Here is a 6,000-nt window from a genome sequence, read left to right on the forward strand (position 1 = left end):
CACGCACTATCTCACTGAGCACTTAATACTTCAATGTCTTCCTTATATGTTTCACACAAGGAGGTGACAAGATGCCAATAAGATGATGACAGTTTGAGACCCTTACTGTTGCAATGATTTTATCACTTCAAGCTTCAAATATAGACAATAGAACCAAGTCTCTAGTTGAAAGATGCCTCATATGACATTCTCCTCAATGTCAATCAACTCTCATTGAATATTGTTACCAAGCTAGTTGTATAGGTTGACTTACTTAAAGGTATTACACACATTTATGAATAATTATGAATATAATCAAGAATAGGTCACTAATATAACAGTTCTACCTCAAAATAGTTCATAACTTAATGACTCTTTGTCTTGAAATGATGCTTAGGTCTGTAACGCTGAGGACGTGAAATATGTAATTGACTCACTATAGCTAAGGGTCGAAAACAACTATAGTTGTTTCCAAATCAAAACAAAACATCGTTACATGTCTGAAACTGAAAACATAGTCTTGTAATGGTTACTATCAAGGTCGAGGCACTAAAGAGAAGCACAAAATTGAAGGATGAAGAACTGTAGTGATTTCACTTGTTTAAGACCAAGATTTATTGGATGAAGGCCAAAATCCTGAACTATAGGACATACCCACTGTTATGGATTATTGTTTTTAGTCGAAGTTCTGAAATGATTAGACCATACAACATAAACAAAACTTGTGTATGGAGATGCCTTTATAGAACCGAAATACCCAACAGAACCCCTCACAAGTGATGTGCAAGCCTGGGCATAACAACCGCAAGAGGCCAGAAGGATGAATAGATGATTTCTTAAGACAACATCAAGGTAGATTAGGTATGAGATAAGGCCGAAAATCTTGACTTGTGTTGCTCAGATATTGAGGCTGAGTTGGAGTAAGCAATAGGTCTATCAATAACAAACAAAATCCCTTTCATTGTTCACAAGAGGAAGGTCTAAAACAACACAAAAGAAATTTCATTGTCTTGAAATGGTGCCCTAATCAGTAATTAAATTGATGAGAACCTACAATCAAACATTCATGACAAACCTAAATTAATCCCCAACGAATAACCCAAAACCAAAGATAAAAGTATTCAAATGAAAACGCAAACAATCACAAATTGAAACCCTTCTGAAATGCTTCGTCGTCTTCCTTTGATGGCCAAGAATTTCAAAATTAAGAATAGGATAGGTCGTTGAGTTTAAATTACTTCGAGGTGAGGTATAAGTTCTCTTTTTATAGAGATGAAAAGGGCTTCTAAGGTAAATGTTGGAGGGGAATTTAGGAGGTTAAACACCTTGAATTGTTTTGAATTTTCTAATAGAATATTAATAATTAGTTATCTTAAGCCCTAAGCCAAGATGTTGTTGGCCTTACGTAGGAGGAATTTTAGGTTCAAGGGTGCGATAAATACATAATATAGGTACAAACACTAACAATACCCTTCTTTAAAATGATCTCTCCATGAAACATGACAAGAAACCCACATGCTTGATATTAATTCCTAACAACCAATAAAAGCATGCCAAGTCACCATCCCTTGGGGTTTTAGCCCAGAAATTTGAGTTTTCATCTTCAAACTTGAATTCCTTTCAAACCAAGAGGCCTCTCAAGGCGTGCCACATACCAACGGAAATATCTCGACGAGGATAATCCAATGACGAGGATGTCCAAGGTAAACCTAATGTTTTTTCATTTCAAAAACCTCTCACAAGTTTGAGTTATGCTCATTGACCATAGAACCCAAACCTAACTTAGGGTTTCCAGCCATCCAAGTGGAGCTTCCAACTTGATGTAATCCATACAAAAATACGAAGCGTTCATTAATTGTTTGACAACAATGACCAGTGTTTAGTCAAAGTCAAATCTCAGGGTTGACATCAATGACATTAAATTAATATTTTGTCAAAAAAAAACCAAGGAATTGTTATTTTTTTTTAGAAAAAATAACAATTCGATAAACATTAAAAGACTTTTAAAATATTGCAATAAAATCTTTATATCCATTCACATCAATTTTTTTTCATAATATTGTTCTCCATAATATTCTTTTAAATGAATGAGAGTTTATTGTGCATCCCAAAACTCTTGAAAGGTTAAAATAATTCCTTTATATTCCTTAGTACCAATTATTATCATTGCATCTTCAAAAGAAGAAGAAAACATTATGTTCAAGTAACCAAAAATTAATCCCCAATGGGAGTGTCATTAATGGCTCCTGTAATGACAGATTTAATCGATTAACATGCTAATGGTGAGAGTGGAGAGCAGGTTGGTGGTCTTCGAAACATGTGCCACACCCTACGCATGTTTATTCACTTGTTGTCGCGTGTCATGAACGTCGTTCCCAGAGTTGGGGTCACCAACACAAGTCCACTTGTGTTAAATGTAGGGAGGTAGTTGCACACTGGAGGAGGTACAATGTATTTTTTCACATTGATGCTTATCATTCTACAATTGATATGAACCAGGTTTCTCAGGGTGGATTGGCCCTTGTCTTGGGAGAACCTGACAGATGGTTCTGTGAGATCATTGATGAGCACATGATCTATGGGAGGAATCTTTGTTTTAAAATGTGTTCCAGGCCTTACACATGTCCATTCCTAGACATCACATATTTTGGTAAATTCTTTCAAGCATTGGTTCATGAAACGTAATCCTCCCGTTATAAATGCATGGGTTTTTTACTAGGGTGTCGATTGGGTAGCATTAGTTGGGGTGGTTAAGAGAGTCTCTCTTCATCGATTTGTTCCAGGTCCTTATTTGTGGTACTATCTAGATGTGGAGGACGTTTGTTTCCTCCCCTTGGTCAATTTCCCATTAGCTCTTGTTCTGGTGTCAAGACGACATACATTTGCATCTTATCCTTCAATTTTGGGAGCATCGATGGGGGTCAATGTTTTTCATATTGTTTTTACATAAAACAGAGACTGGTCTAGCCTTTGAATTGGTGGTAGTTCTACCCACCTCAATGGTCCAAGGTACTGACCCCATATGTATTTTTTTAAATAGCCTAGTTTTGGTTTTTGGTGTCTGGTATCTACACAATTTCTCTATATGGACTTAAAGGTGGTAATTTCCCTTCCAGTTTTGTAAGTTGTCATGGGTTTTGGGTTTCCTCTTCCATTTGTATATTTCAAGTCAAGGTTATTTCTGTGTTTGGAATTCGGGGTGTATTAGGGTTCTGAGGACATTCCTTATAGCATATCTCTTGAAAGTTTTCAAGATTTGTGTTTGTGGTTTACTTAACCTTGAGTCAGTTATTCCGTTATTTAAAACCACTAGTATCAGTTTATATAATAGGGAGCCTATACATAGGCAGTTGGGCCTGTCTCCAACGTTTTGTTAAATTCCTTCAAGTGTATATATTTAGAGACAACGTTCTTGTAACACCCTCCTCCCACATCTACCCAAGTAACTGACCAACCATGGTAAACATGCGGCGAGAGGATACTATGGTTAGATTCAACCTCCTATGTGACCTTAAGGAAATGGAAACAATGGAAACACAATACACAAAGCTTCCACATCAGCTACAGGACCCCTGAGGATCATGTCAATACTTCAGGCAACTTTCCCCTTGGTCCCGCTAAATGTTTTGGTCACTTATCCTCTAGTCGCTCTCATGTTATAGGCATAAAAACGTCCACGGACCTCCACTCGCTCTCACAGGCTTGCCTGCCAGCGTCCAGGGACCAAATTTTCCAGTCCAATGCCAGCGACCCTGGGATTTGAGCCACTTTCTCAAGCTCATAGCCCAAGTCACTACCCAAAATGGAATGACATCTTAAAAGCAGTAAAATAACAGGGAAACAATGTTGCAAAAGAAATCAGTTAAACAAGACCTTAACCAAACCCCTACTAGCCATGATAGACATTTCGTCAAACATATCATCAACATGTAATCTACAGGTGTAAACAACATAATTAGGTATAGGGATCTCATACTTATATGAGAATCACTATGAGCCATTGTTCCCTCATGCCATTTGTTGCATTATCATCTATTAGGTCATACATACATTGTCCATTCATTTACAAGTAAAAACATGATGATAACCATACATAGTTGTTGTCATAAAACATACATATAACCAGCATAGTAACAACAGAAATACCTTAGATATAACAGCCATAGATTCCACATATAAACCAATACATTTACACAAGAAAATCAAGGGAATGAATTTCTCATTAATAAATGCATAAACCACGTTCCACCTGACCATAGATTGGTTGAGCTAAGTCTCTCTTTAGCCAATCACCCCCATGTCATATTCCAAGCATGAATGTGGGACCAAATAGAACACACCAGAAAGAACCAAACAAGCATGGATGCCACTGGAATTATCCACCTACCACCATGAGGAATTTGAGTGCCTCCTAGTCTCTTAGGCTTTAACGTAATCCGCTGTCTGATCTAGAGATCACTAGGACCTACACCGAGACCCACTCTCCAGGATTTACTATATATCCCATCCCAGGACTACTAGGCACAACGGGGAGCAATCCACCTGTTGAATTTACCGTATATCCCGCCATTCATCGGAAAGGATTCCTAGGCCCACCGAGGCATACAATCCTGGCTTTACCGCAACCCACAGTCTGGCTGACGGGTTACTAGGCCAATGGCTTTACGTGATCCACAATCTGGTTCAGGGACTAGTAGGCCATGTGTTTGTCATTTCGGAGGTCCACCCCACTTAGGTTCAAATCAATCTCACAATCTAGCTCAACCGAAGTATGAGAACCCATCTCATCAAGGCTATCAGGAAATGACAAGGCTAGGCTGAAGAACATTGTCACACCTGGCAAAATGCATGCCATGATAGAAAAGAACCACATGCAATACCATGCATGCCAAATCTAGAAAGGAAAATAATATGCAAATAGATACCTGCAATGAATCCTGTTGTAGACACTTGATCCTACCTTTCCTTTGCTCAATCTTTGTTTCCTCTTTCCTTCTTTGCCTTTCTTGCTCCAATGCCAAAGTGCTCCAAGAAAACTCTAAGTATCCAAGAGTGAGAGAGAGAGAGATAATAATGAGAGAGCTCTAAAACTAAACTGACAAAAGGTTACCGACTGATCCTCAGAAGCCTTTTTATGAATGAGGCCTCTATTTTCTTCATTTTCCTCCTCACATGCAATTTGTGACCTTTCACCTCATTTTCTCCTAGTTTCCATTATTTTCATAAATAATTGTGCAAAAAATGACATTTTTCCTTTCCAAATGCTTAGTCATTGCCTTTGCCAATTTCCTTAGCCATAATAAACCTCCCATTTCCACTTTGGAATCGCAATAGGTTGTAACAGTCCACCTGGATGTTTACAGTCTACCTTCACACGCTGATAATCAAAACACCTAGCCACAAACTCTACTACATCCCTCTTCAAGTTCAGCCAATAATAAAACTTCTTCACTACAGTTAATGTCTTTAGAAAAACCTAGGTGACCTGAATATGGTTTCACATGAAACTCCCTCAAGATCACCTTCTTGAGCTCACTCCTATCCAACACATATATCCTATCTTCTAATCTCACCAGTCCATCCCATGCAAGGAAATAGTCCATATCCTGCACAATTGCACATGTACCTATACCTGTACTATCACCTGTACTTGTACCAACACCCTGTTGCAACCTGTGCACAATCTCCATATACCTGACATCCTGCTGACCTGCCTGCAAGATCCTATCTTGTAAGTCTATCGCATAGGATCTTATAGATGCTAATTGATTAACCTGTATCCGCCTGCTGAGAGCATCTGCCACCCTGTTCTCCTTTCCCTTGATATACATGATCTCGAAATCAAACTCACTGATCGTATCCAACCACCAAGCCTGCCTACCATTCAAATTCGGTTGGTCAAATAGATACCATAAACCAATATGATCACTCATCAGTACAAATCTCTTGCTAAGAAGATAGTGCCTCCACAACTTCAATGCATGTATGATCGTTGCTAACTCAATATCATGTGTCGAGTAG

This window comes from Pinus tabuliformis, chromosome J (genome assembly GCF_031772625.1).
Source record: "Pinus tabuliformis cultivar Carrire ecotype Pingquan chromosome J, CPIR1, whole genome shotgun sequence".
Classification (NCBI taxonomy): domain Eukaryota; kingdom Viridiplantae; phylum Streptophyta; class Pinopsida; order Pinales; family Pinaceae; genus Pinus; species Pinus tabuliformis.